This window comes from Athene cunicularia, assembly GCF_003259725.1.
Source record: "Athene cunicularia isolate RWA chromosome 8 unlocalized genomic scaffold, athCun1 chr8_part1, whole genome shotgun sequence".
Taxonomy (NCBI): domain Eukaryota; kingdom Metazoa; phylum Chordata; class Aves; order Strigiformes; family Strigidae; genus Athene; species Athene cunicularia.
In genome coordinates, this window is record NW_020799109.1 from 32,551,687 (window position 1) to 32,565,565 (window position 13,879).

Here is a 13,879-nt window from a genome sequence, read left to right on the forward strand (position 1 = left end):
AGTAGAGCATTGTTGATGAGCACTCGGTTTGCAGTTCCCTCTACCAGCCTCAATTCCTTCTCTGCAGAAGTTTCCTCAGTGCATGTGGTCAAACTAAACAATCTCTTGTAATCACACTAAAAGTTGAGGGCTCTGAAATCAGATGTACACATCTCCATTCTTCCAGGAGGCCAAATGACACAGGTAGTTATAAGCCTGGTTGGTGGTATAGTTACAGGACTGGCACTGTTGCTTTTTGGTTACCAGTAGGCAGAAGGAGTTTGGTGTTTTACACAGGTGGATTCATCACTGCAACATGGAGACTCTTTGCTAAAATAAAGACAGTGCAAATCCACAAGATACACACTACTAGCACCTTCCTTGTGTGCGACATTTCCTTCAAGCACCTGCATAAACCCGACTAATCCTGATCTTTTTTGAATCAAAGTGACACCATGCTTACCAGGGAACTCGATTCAATCAGTACATGTCATCTGACTGCTGTCAACAACCTCTCCCCTGAGGTCTTTCAGGAAGACCTTTGTACAGCAAGTGTCTCCTTTGATCCCTAAACTCCCAGCTTTGGCAAAACAGCAATATCACCTGGGTCAAGTAAGGTAATCTGAATCTTTAGATCTATTACCTTGCTGTTGTTTCAAAGAGCATTGTTTGGGAGGCTCCTTGTTAGGCATTACACTGCACTGGCTGAGAGATTTCCTCCCTTTGCCCAGGCCTTAAGCATGCAAGGGAATACACGAGATGTTTTTCCCCCCTTTGTCTTCCTTTCCTGTACTGCCATTCCTTTTTTTTTTTTTTTTCCTCTCTATTCTTCTCTTTCAGTTTCTCTTCTCCTTTTTCTCTTCCTTCCTCTCTCTCTCTCCCTTCCTATACATGCACATATCCTCCCCATACCCATCACATATCTTACCAGCTATAGCTGATAATAATAAGCCCATTACATTAAAGACTCAATTATTCAAGCATGTTCCATGAGCCGCAGCAAGCAACCATCTAATTTCCCATTTTCAATGATGTCAGAAAGTCATTGCTTTAAAAGCCCACAGGCATTCCTGACAAATACTATAATCCCATTACAGATGGGATTTCTATTCAATTAGAAATAATCAAACACACAAAATAGTAGAACACACCCACCACTACCCCCAAAGCCACGCTGTCACCTACCACTATTCCTGCTTAAAATTTATATATATTATTAAAGACACTTTGCAAATGTGACCACCCAAGACTCCAATCTTATACTTATCTAGAGAAGGGGGGATGTATATAAACATAAGCATTTCCACATTGCCCTGTTGTTATGGTCTCACCTTTTACAGGTGAAAGAGCAATTCAACTGCTGTCAGCTTGAGGTGACTAGTAATTTGTCAGTGAGATCACTAAAGGGAGTGCTAGTAGTGCAGAAGAGGGAAGACTGAAATAAGGTCAGCCTTCTAGTAATCCACCGTTGAGCTCCACTGGACTGACATCTCTAAGTCTTGCTAAATCACTAATGACTTAGGAGATGGAAAATCATGCTAAAGCATCCACATGAATTTGAACTCTATTCAGTTGCTGAAGTGGAGAAAAAATACACAATGTAAACCACAGAAAGAACTTCTGAAGGTTCTTCAGCTGAAAGCTTTCCAACAGAATGGCAGGTTTCCAGATATTTCAAGATACACCAAGTTCTGAATCAAATTAGATTTTAGCAGAAATTGAAATATCTTCAGTTTTCTATTGAAATCCTTTCTTGCCCTCAAATATAATGAAAATGTCAGTTTGCCACTTCTTCAGCTCTCTCTCTTCCCAAAAAAACCTTTTCCAGCTGTCATTTCAAATCTGTTAAAGTAATGATGTCAAAAGGTAAACATGCAAAGGAAAACATGTAAGAGACCTAAACATCATCTTGCAAGTCTCATCCAAAAAAAAGAAAAAAAAAAATAGAGGGAAGGCAAGGAAGAATGCAATAATGCAACCAAAATAATTTTTTTAAATTGAATTTATGAATGTAAGAACATCCAATTCACTTTTAAACAGCTGTTTTATCATAAAAATTCACACAGGAGAGTAAAAGTTTCCACCAAGAGTTCTTGATTCTCACTTCTACAGAATAAAATTGATTTTTCAGGGACGCTTAGCCACAAAATACAATGTCCAAGAAGAGAGCACATATAATAAACCCTGTTATATCCTCTCATATTACTCTATCAGACACAAGAAAAGTTCAAACTTTTTTCTTGAAAGCTTCCAAATGTAGATCTAAAACCTAAATAAGTATTATTAGCAGGACCCTTATTACTGAGGTAAGGATTAAGCTACAACAGAAAGAACTTCTTCACCAGCTTTTTTATATTATTTCAGTTAGGTCCTACAATACTGTGAAACTCTCAAAAGACAAGTATTTTTAGTAGACATTTTAATAGTTAAGAATATACTCAAACAAAAAAACTGATATTCTGGTAAGTGCATGTAAATTCCTATGAGGATACAGTGTGTGTTCATTGTAAATACAAGACACCTTCCTCTGTGCTAGAAATGCTCCACACATGATTAAGAGTGTCCACATGGTAAATTATTTGAGTTACTTCAGAGTAACTTTCCCACCTGGGCAAGTCCTAGGTTTCACTATGTTTACTCTGTGTGGGTAGTTTCAGTGGAGCTTAAAAAGGTAATTGGTATCTCTTTTGCTAGAGATACCTTTCTTTGCTAGAGAATTTTTTTTATTTTGTTAGAGCAATTTTCCCCTTGAATGTGATGAACCCGTTCTCTAAGCACAGTAGTTGCTACTTTCCTTATCTGTGTTGCCTTGGAAACACAGGCAAAGATTAATTTTCTTAACCAGACCATTGATTTCCTCTCCCTTTTATACTATATTACAGCTGCAAGAGTTATGCTCCAATGAAACTGAAAGCTCACTTCAATGTCATCAAAACAGTTGATATCAGTAGGTGCTACTGATATGATTCTTCCATTCCTATGCTTCATCCATGCTTGAAATAGTGGCACAGAAAAAAAGATCAAGATACACATCCAAATCTTCAGAAATTTTGGGGAAAGAATGCAATTGGCAATTTTCAACAAGCACTTTTTTCAGTTGCTCTTTTACTTGCCTTTTGCACTGAGCTTTCCTTCCCATTAGTAACCTTATGAACATGGATAATTGGAAACCCCAACATTTCACCTTAAACTCCACAGATTTTCACACTGGGTTGACTCTGAATCTGACCCAGCACATGAAAGGAATTGTAGATGATGTTGAATGTATTTCTGTTTGAGCAGAAAGAGTGAAAGACCTGGAAAATGCCAATATTTCTAGTTTTTCAAGTAGCTGCAAACAAAAGCTTTTTCTGCATTACTAGTTTAGTAACCATGACCGAGCAACAGCGTAAGACTCCTTCCCAAATGCTGCATTTCAGAAACCATGACATTTATTGTTAATTTACCTAAAAATGATTTGCATGTGCAGAAGGCTACAGAGAAAAACTCTGTGAATGAATGTTGACATCAGATCCCCAAAAACCAGCACAAACAAGACCTGAATTTGTACCTCATCAGCCCTAGCATGCCAAATGCCACCACTTAAGTCAGAGTTAACCAAAAATTTGCACGGAAGCTGAATTTGTCCCAAAGGTCACATCATTAGTTTCATGGCTGCTATTCAGATGATGAATCACCAAATCCATTTATTATATGTCAAATTTAAAAACTGAGGACTAAAAAGGAAAAAGAGGCAAAAGTAAAATCACTGAGATTTAGCTGCTGTAGGGAATCAGAAACAAACGCTTTGCTATTGATTTAGGGAAAGTAGTGTATAGATAAAGTGTATGTAACCTGTGTCTGATGAGGGACACCTGGAAGAACTAAAAGAAGCACAGCAAACACACACAAGCACCGCTGCAAATCTAGTCCTATAGCCTTGTGAAATGCAGGCTTTAAGCACAGCAGCAGAGCTCAAAAAGTTCGAAGTCAGTTAATTATTTTTAACCATTTAACATTAAGTAGTAAGAGACATTATTTCAAGTAAGAGCTTATCCTAGTTGCCCGTTTCCAATGTAAGAAATGATAATTCAATGGGAAATAACAGTAATGTAGATACTTAGGTGTTCTCTTCTTACACTTCAGTCATATCTTATAAGAGAATTTAAGCAGAGACTCTAAGTGAAGCAAGGCAACAGGGAAGTTGCTCAACTTGTCACTAAGAAATATTGTACTCTAGATTTAAAAATAAATAATTGAAAACCAAAGCAAGGTTATTAAATGGAATCAAATGAATCTGTGATTTTTTAAACGTATATAAAATCCCTATATTAGTGTGATATCCATTTAATTGTAACTGGTGTTTAACTGTAATAGGACACAGGGTAAAAGTGCTGCATTTCAGACAAATAGGACTTTAATCATCCAAACATGTTTTTCTATGAATGGTATTAGGTACTTTGTGAAACAGTCTTAATACAGGATGATGTTCATACACTGAACACAGCACATCAGTGTACATGGTCTCACTCTTCTACCATCTCCCAGTATAGGTACTGACAAGACGATATCTCCGAGCCCTACAGCGTCCCAGGAATACAGACACAGATCATAGCAGTACATTTTTATTGATTTTTTAAAGACAACAGTGGCAAACCAGCACTGACAGATGGAGATGAATGTCATCTACATCTGGCAAGGCATATGCTGGAAAAATAAGAGAAGTGGAGCCACAAAAAGCCAATCTCAATTAGCTTTTATTGACCCTGTTGCATAAACAGATCAGATAGTAACATTAGAGTAGAGCTCTAGATGCATTTTTTCCTCTGCTGGTTTTTCAAAATGTCCAAGGGAGCAGAGGTACCATGAATATTACATCCCAGCTAAATGTGCAGCACAGCACAGAGCACGCTTAGAACATAGAACAAGCCTAGCGAGTAGCTGAATAATAGTCTGGGCACAGGGTTGAGCAACTTCTGAGGAAAAAATAACAAATACATTCTCAGAAATTAACCTCAGGAGAAAAGCTTTCATCAGCTTTCATGACATTTTCAAATGCAAACTATTTTTGCCATGTGTTCCCTTATTACACTTACCAAATATAGAGTCCATCACCAACTTTGTTTCAACAAAAATGGCATTTCTAGGCAGTTCTGTATGGTATAAGAGGTATTTCCTTAAAGGGGAGACTAGCAAAAAAAGAATGAAAGAAGTTCTGAGTTTACGAATGGGTGTTTGGATAAGAAGATGTTAAAATTCCTAATTAAAAATGGCACAACAGGAGATGGAGACACAGATTAAGATGCTGGACTCATCATTATCAGAGGAACAAGTTTTATAACCAGTGCAGAGAAACTATCAATCTATTTTGTTTATGGAGAAAATGTTCATTGGTCAAAAATCATGCAAAACTGTTAAGGCACCCATATGGGAGGTATCACTGAAAAGTCAAGAGCAGAAGTGGTGATATTTACTGTTCTAGATAGTGTCTGTAATAGATATTTTTAAAAAAAATCTTAACATGCAGGCCATCAAATGGACTTTGGAAGTGACGCTGCCACTGCCTTATAGGGTATGGGGAACAAGTGCTGGCTAGCTGTAGCCAGCATGGGACTGAAAGTGAGTGAGATTTTTGGAAACAAGCACTGAAAGAGTTATATGTACCAGTGCTGTGTATTATCCCCTGCTGGTAAGGAAATTAGCAGGAACACATCAGTTGCCATACAATTTATTTGATCAACCATGCAGGCAAACTAGTTTACACCAAAAGTAAACATGGAAGAGATGCTCACCAGGCAGTAGAAGCAAGGGAGGGGGGAACATAAAGGCTCAGGTTTGTTCTTCCAGAGAGCCACACAGTTTTTAGTCTAAGCAGAAATTTGAACTGCAGTGAACTTGCTGAACCTGATGCATGAATTACTCCTGGTTTCTATGGTCTTGGGTATATGCTGTCTTCATTTGCTAGAGACACAAAAGGTCTTGGACAAGAGAAGTGATTTTCTGTCCTATGTCTGGAGAGAGCTGTGCTTTTCACCTTGTCCAGGAATTCTTTGGGGAAGCTGAATATTGCCTCTTTTTTTTTTTTTTTTTTTTTTTTTAAAAAAAAAAAAAAAAAAAAAAAAAAAAAAAAAAAAAAAAAAAAAAAAAAAAAAAAGGCATTATTTTCATGACTTTCCTTCGTATTTCCCAGTGGTTTTGCCCTGCAGGTGGGAGGTGCATTTCAACTGACTCCCACACTGACTCATCCACCCATGAGTCCTACAGCATTGGCCATGTTTCACATCAAGCACAGAGCTTAAGGCATGATATATCAAGTGTCCTACAGCCTTTCATCATGAAGAAACAGCATGGAATGAAGCATTTCTAATGCATATATTAAAGGGCACCTATTTTCCAGCCTTGCAAGGACTATTACCATTATCTGAAGCTGGGTTTTAAAGGAAACTTTCAGAGACAGATTTTAGCCACATGACTACAGAAAATAAAGATAGAATTTAACCACACTGCAGTAATCTTGGAAAGAAAGGAAAACTATAAAATATTTTCTCTGATGCAAGGTGGTTAAAAAACCAACACAGTATCTTACTGCTAAGAAATGAAGTGGTCTTCATGCTGCAATTCATCTTTTTACTCCAGCTGTTTTTCTGTTTATCTCTTCTACTGTTCTGAGGTGTGTTAAACATGCTAACTTGGCTTTCTTTGGAGCTATCGCATCTGCAGCCGCTTTGCCTCAAACAAAAGCTGGCAAATTCTGTTTCCTTAATCATCTTACTGAGATACTTCAAGCATAAAGCACCAATTTCTTGACAATATTAACATTCTCAAGAAATTAGAGTAACAATTATTTGGAAATCAAATGTAGAATCACACTATCTAGAAAGCAATCCTTGAGCCCAATTCTGATATTATATTAATAACAATTACCCTGATAATAGCTCTTTAATGCTACTGACTGCTGGAGAAATGTAAATGACTCACACGAAGCACAAGATCAAAATCATAAATTTAAATCAAAGTCATGACCAGCTGTCAGAATATCACTTGTATCTAACAGGTAGGCAGTGTTTCATCTCTTCAAAGTGCTTGACATACATGTTAGATAACACATGCAATAATCCTGTGAGGGGTAAGGAGCATTATTTATCATATATTACAAATGTGGAAAACAAAGCAGCAGTAAGAACTAAAGTTTACCCACACTGAAGCACCACAGACAAGCCATAGTTTGGTCCCATCTTCTACAAACCATTTTGACTATGCCCCCAGCTGACAATTTCATACAAGTTTAGGCCAGCAGTAGGATGAAAACTCACCAACTTTCCTGGGTTTGGTCCTATTCTCAGGTCACTAAATGATATAATTACTGCCACTGAATCTCTGGTGCTGATTCTTGTACAGAAAGATAAGACCTCAAAAAGCAAAAATGGCAAGAGAAAAGGGAATTTGATATTTGTGATCATTTAATATTGGAAGACACATAAGGGTAATTAAGAAACTAAAGATTTAGAAACAGAATGGTGACATTAGAAAGCCTTCTTGCCTAACAAGCTTGCTATACAACTTTTCAACAGACCAAAACCAGCTAATTCCTCACCTCTGCTAACAGGAGCAAGCTCTTTGAATGCAAGCTCAAGTAGCCAACATAATAAGAAGCATGAGGTTCTTTGCTTACTATACCCTCTTGTTTTTCTTGCAGCAAGCAGCTGTAAGGTATAAAGGCCATCAGCATTCATATCCTAGGATCATGCCTGACCCACCAACATAGGTTCTGTCTCTGTGTTGCTGCACCTTTCAGAACTGGAGACAAATTCCCCAACAACTTCCACCTTTGCTGAAATGCCTGAGAAGCATCATTCCTCCAACTTGCAACACTCCCTGCACCAGCTGCCATCACTGCTCACAGCTTTTGCCACTGTGAGCCTTTCCCTCAGATTAGATTTATTTTATGGCACCTTCTCACTGGCCCAGTATGTTCCTGCAGTCATATCTCCTCCATACACTTCAAATAAGTGTGCACTGACCCCTTCTATAGGGACTTTCTCCAAATTTTTTGAAGGCTTCCTTATCTGTAGCAGAAATGAGTATCTACTGCTGCTTTGATGTCTTACAAATTGACCAACAGCCCTTGCTTGTGTTTGCTGTGAGTCACAAGATCAGCATTATAATCTCCCATCAAGCTGTGGCATTCTCCTTTTGTAATAATACATCCTACTAAATCCACAGCTGCATCAAAATTCTTGTACTTCAAATTTTAGATTTTTTTGTATTTTCTTTAATTCAGTTTCTGGAAAGAAAAATTCTACTCAAGAGAGGACCTTAAATCCTATGCCCTGTGGCAATCCTATGCCAGCATTCAGAGTATAACTCAGACAGGTATACTGGCCAACAGACAATATCAAAACAGAAGCTGTTGTATAATTTTCCTTTAATTTTCTTCTGCAGTCCCAAAAAATTTTATGGGGTGCCCATGGCTACAAATGATGGAAGTAATTAGAATCCAACTCCACAAGACCAAAACTTCGTTACTTTTCTGGTCTTGAGCAAAGATGTAAAAATTAATATGCTAAAAAAAAAAAAAAATCAAACTAACATGGTCCTAAAATTAAGTATCAAAAAAAAAAATCAGTTTCTCACAGGTACTGTTGTTTATAATTAGGCTGTATGTTGTCATTGTGCATCCACTTACATTTTTTGAAAAGTCTTCCTGGCTACACCACCTGCACAACTTTCAGAAAGATCTCATCTGAACAACTCATATAAGAGCCAAATTATGGAAGAACTTCGTGAAACTTACATAGATTCTTAGAATATTTTCCTTTTTTTAGTATGCCTTTCAGAGAAGATTTTCTTAAGATTTATGCATATATTTTTACATTCATTGCAGCAAGACACCAAATTAACATGCGCATAAGTCTTTGTATTATTGCAGCCTAACAGAAAGGGATGCTTGCTGCCATACATTTTCTGGTGTATGCATCTGCTACAGGATAAAACAGATTCATTAAAGAGTCCATTTAAAAGCACATCACTTTCCATTAAACTCTAAGTGCTTTGATTATCACAGATGTAGCAATTGTTTCATCCTTAATAAATTCTTGAGAACTTGTTCATGAGAGCATTTTAATAGAGGCTGACAAACTGTGAAGATTTCAAAGATATTCTATGCATTAGATTATTTATATCCTTAAGAACACTGTGCTCCAGACAGTGAAATTAATTTGAGCTATCTTGCCCTAAATTTGTTTCCATCTTCTCAAGAGATTTTGTTACTGAACTTAATATCAAGCTGTTAAAGAACAAAGTACCAGAGATCTGCAGAACAATCCGTAAATCACATATAGAATAAAAGTTCAGGGCATTAGATCTATTTGAAATAAGGGAATTATGATGCAAAGAATAAAGTGAAAAAAAACCATCAAAAATAGTGATGTTCTTACCAGACAGTAAGTTCCAGATATGTCATTGTGGTTTTTCTCTAGAAAATGTAAACTATTATTCAACTACTTTTGCCAGCTCTAGGTAGGGCTGGAAAGAATCTAAGGTACATTCTCATACTTGATATTGGATCAGCTTCATCTAGCATTTGCTATTGAAAGTCTGCAGAAGCATGCTGTAATATCAAATACATTTAAATATTGTCCCTTTCTCACTAAGAGTAAAACAGAGCTCTTTTACAGTGAGAGCTTCACCTGAGCAGCAGCAGTCTTGGAGCCATGATTTCCACTGAGTTCCTTCAAGAGCTACGTATGGGCACTCAGCTCTCCAAGCTGCAAGAACCTCCTCTCCATCAGCTCATCTCTTGCCTTTCACATAAGGAAGACACAGTGGATCAGTAGTGGCAAGGGACTTCCCTTAAGTGGCCAGGACTGCAAGACTGCACGTGTTTCTGCTGAGTGTAAGGATCAACAGGGTCTTACTTGGTCTTATTTCTGGGAGGAGGCACGTACACTTGACTTCCAGGTGCTGCTGAGGTTGTAACTACATTCCTGGCTCTTCAGCTGCTGACTGGCCTCATAACAGGAATAACAGACCTTGGTTTCAAGACCTCTGTGGTAGACACATGGCAGTTTCCCAGAAAATCGGCTGCAAAATATTTTTTTCTTGATGTTATGTGTTATAGTTTTCATGGACATGGAAAACAGAGTAGTGCCTTTGCCTTTACAGCAATGTCTTAGTCCTTGGAAACTTACATTCTTCTTTGGTCTCCTTTTCCTTAAGCAATAAATCTTCAGGCTTTCAGATTGCCTCATACACCTTATTTTCCATATCCCTGATAACTTTCATCACTCACCTCTGGACTGTTTGCACTGGTCCACCTCATTCCTGAAATGTATACTTCAGACATGGAAAACTGAACATCTCTCATGACTTAAGGTCTTGCCAAAGTCAAAATATTCTTTCCTGAGACCCCTAAACAAGTTTTTGCTATGGGAAAAAGAGACACAGACCTTGGGAGTTGGACTGAAGGAAAAGGAAGTTTTGATCAATCCTGTAGTGACAGAATGACAAAGAAAAAGAAACACTAATACTGCTTTTCAGTTTCAGATTTCTATGATTAATTAGAAGTGTATGAACATATTTTCAATAACTTTGAGGTATCTTATTAATTATCCATTACAAAGCATATGTAATTGCAGATGGCACAGCTCTGTTTCGTATATTCTGTGTTACACAACGATGATTATGGTGACCTCAAACTGCTACAAGATATCTAACACTCATTTCAGGCCAAAAATAAAAAATATATTAAGATGCTTAAAGATGCAGATTGAAATCACTCAAACTATTAAAGCTAATTAAATTCAGCATGCATATACAAGTATGATCTTGTAAATAGCTGTAATGAAAAATATTATTCATTAGTTTTGGAATTATTAAATCAACATTTTGAACAGCTACAGGAAAATGGACACAGCAAGAAGTAAGGTTTAGATTAAGACTTTCATAAAAATCATCAACTCAGTGGTTGGCAGCTGTCAAAAAGGACAGCTGAGTCTCAGGAGTTATTACAATAACAATAGAGCATGAAACAGAAAATAACATTAGGCCATTACATACATCTATGGTTCTTTCACACCAAGTACTCTGTGAGGCTCTGGTGAAACATTGTGGTGGTGCAATTCTTACCTCTCCCTGCCCTCCTTGTTGGGCTGCTTGGTGCTAGGTGTGATTCCATCCACATTCCCTCAAGCCATACACCAATCTGTGGAGATAAGGACTGAAACGTTAATGAGCCTGGCTCCTGCACCCCTCTGCTCAGAAAGGGTTATAGTGCCCCATCATCTCCTGATGGCCTGGCATACCTGTGCCTGGGATGTGGTCAGATGGAAAATAACAGGCTTTAATGTTCATCGAATTCTTGTGCAACTGCCAGAAGGCACCAGATAGTACTTGACAAAAATCAATTATCTTGGACCCTGTAAACTGCGACCACCAGAGAGACCCTTTGAGCTCTCCTGGATGGCAGCGGGCCTGTGACCAGCATCTCCCCTGAGCTGGGACACCTCTCAGGTACCAAAAACCTTATGGTGTCATCTACTCCAGATGGAAGGCCAGGGTGAAGTCCACCTGCCCAAGTCTCAATTATCACCCGCTGAGGAATGCGAAGGCATTGTGAGTATTTGCTCTAAACTCGAGAGTGAAATTTTCTTTGAGCTAGCTTCTATTGCACCTGTTTATTGGTGTGCGTGGGTACACTTGCCCTTGTTCCTGTGTGTGTTTGTCCCTTTTATGTACTGAATTCAAATACCTCTGTTTCTGTATGTATATGTCTGTTTTGTGTATGCACATGTATATATATGTATAAATTAAGGTACCGTTAAGTAAGTTAGAATGAATCTTGTCATTTTAGAATCTAAGTCGCTTTTCTCTCTGAGTTATTTTGTATTGACAAATTGTTGTTATTAATAAATCTAGATTATTTTTACTAAATCATTACCGTGTCAATACTTTCATCCGCGACAAACATAAAACATTAAAAGTGGAAAAGCTTCATAAGAGAGCAATGAGGATGGTCAAGTGTATGAAACAACTTCCATATGAGGAATGAGTGAGTGGAAACTCTACAGCAGAGAAAAGATTTGACTTAAAGGGATATTTTAGATGTTTATGTACTCTTGAACAGCCTGGAGGAGGTGTATAAGAATCAACTATTCATCTCATGCACTGGTTCTTGTGCTGGAAGAAAAAGTTAAGCTCATGCAAGTCAGGCTTAGAACAAACCATGGTTGTAGGTTCTTTCCAGAGCACTTGTTCAAGCATCTTCCAAACTAATGCAACTTTTGTGCACACACAGCATCCTTTGGTGAAGTGTTGTACAGGTCTACCACAAGTTGTGTAACGAACTGTCTCCTTTTGTGTTTTGGCTGTGGAGGTCTGCTCAATCAAACCTCAGATGGACATTCTTCTGTACCTTTGTTGCCATTTCCAGTTTTAATAGGCAAAAAGTTTACATGAGATCATATGGCAACTGGACAAAAGCTTAGGAAAGAGCTCCAATCAGGATAACAAAACTGAAAATTCTTACCAGGCTTGCCTGAAAAAGGCTGGGGTGTGGGAGAGTACATGGGGATAGGCAGGAGGAAGAGAGGGAGAGGAAAAACTGATATATACACTTACTTTTTTTTTTTCTTGTCATCCACCCACTTCTGTCCAATATTGGAGTCAAAGTATTGGGCCATGTAATACCTTGGTCTGAATCAGCATGTTTGTTCTCATGATGCATAAAATCAGAGTGAAATTTCAAAAAATAATAATTTAACATACTTTTACCCAAAAAAACTATATAGCATTTACTGTTCTGTCTTGAGCTGATATGCTTGGAGCACCATGCTTAGTGCTAGCTAGTAACCAATAATTAGCAATTGGTAAACAATTATTGATAACATTGGGAATCTTGCTGTATAGTTTATGATTTATCAAGATGTTTTGAGAAGATGCATTCTCATGACTCAGTTTTCCAGGAGAGTTTTTTCCTTCAGGACTCCTGTAACTTTGCTGTGACAACTCATTCCTCTTATTTATCCTTCATGGTAAGGGCACAGCTGTTGTGTGGGAACAGTTGACCAGACTGATGGATTATCATCAAGATCAAAGCAGAAGGGGATGGACAGCTTCAACCTTTCACACAGTTTTAATGTTATTAGACACACTGCCCATAAACTAATCTAAAAGACACAAACCAAGTCACTCCAGATTTTGGGGTGTCCAACATTCTGACAGACAGACTTTGTTAAGTGACATCTTACTCCCTATCATTGATAAGGCAAAGGCCAGAAATGTGTGATTTTGTGTTGTAAAAAAGCTGATAAGCACACACAGATGCTTCCTGCTTGATATTGCCAAGGATCGAAAGAGCCCTCAGTATCAGCAGTAAGACCTGACATTGTCAAACAAACTCTTTTATCTTTGCTGATATTTTGATTCCTTTGATCCTCTTATTTCAAATCTGGATCCAAAAATTCCCAATTTATCTTTAATTTAGGCTCTGCTGACAGAAAACAATCTTTTAAGATCCATGAGACTTCTGAGCAGCGATGAAATTATACATTCTGAAAACGTTTTTTCAAACCCAGCAGCATTTAGAGGGCAAGGTTGAGCTCAAGAACAGGACTGCTGTCCGTGCCAGCATTTTAAAGGTAAAGGTGCCCCCCCACCCACCCCTTTTGTAATATAGGCTCAAAGCATGTTGACTTACTGACTCTAGCAATAAACAGGTTCATTGCAAGTACCAGACAAGCCATACAGATCTTAGGACTCTCCTGTTCAGATTTACTCTGCCCTTTTCACATCAAGAATTTCCACATTCAGAAGAGGAGTGTGAACCAATGCTTGATTGCTTTTCTATCACGAAATCAAACATTTTTGCTCAGTTCTTGCCATTTGCTACATTAGACTACGTCAGACTGCTGCATTTATAAAT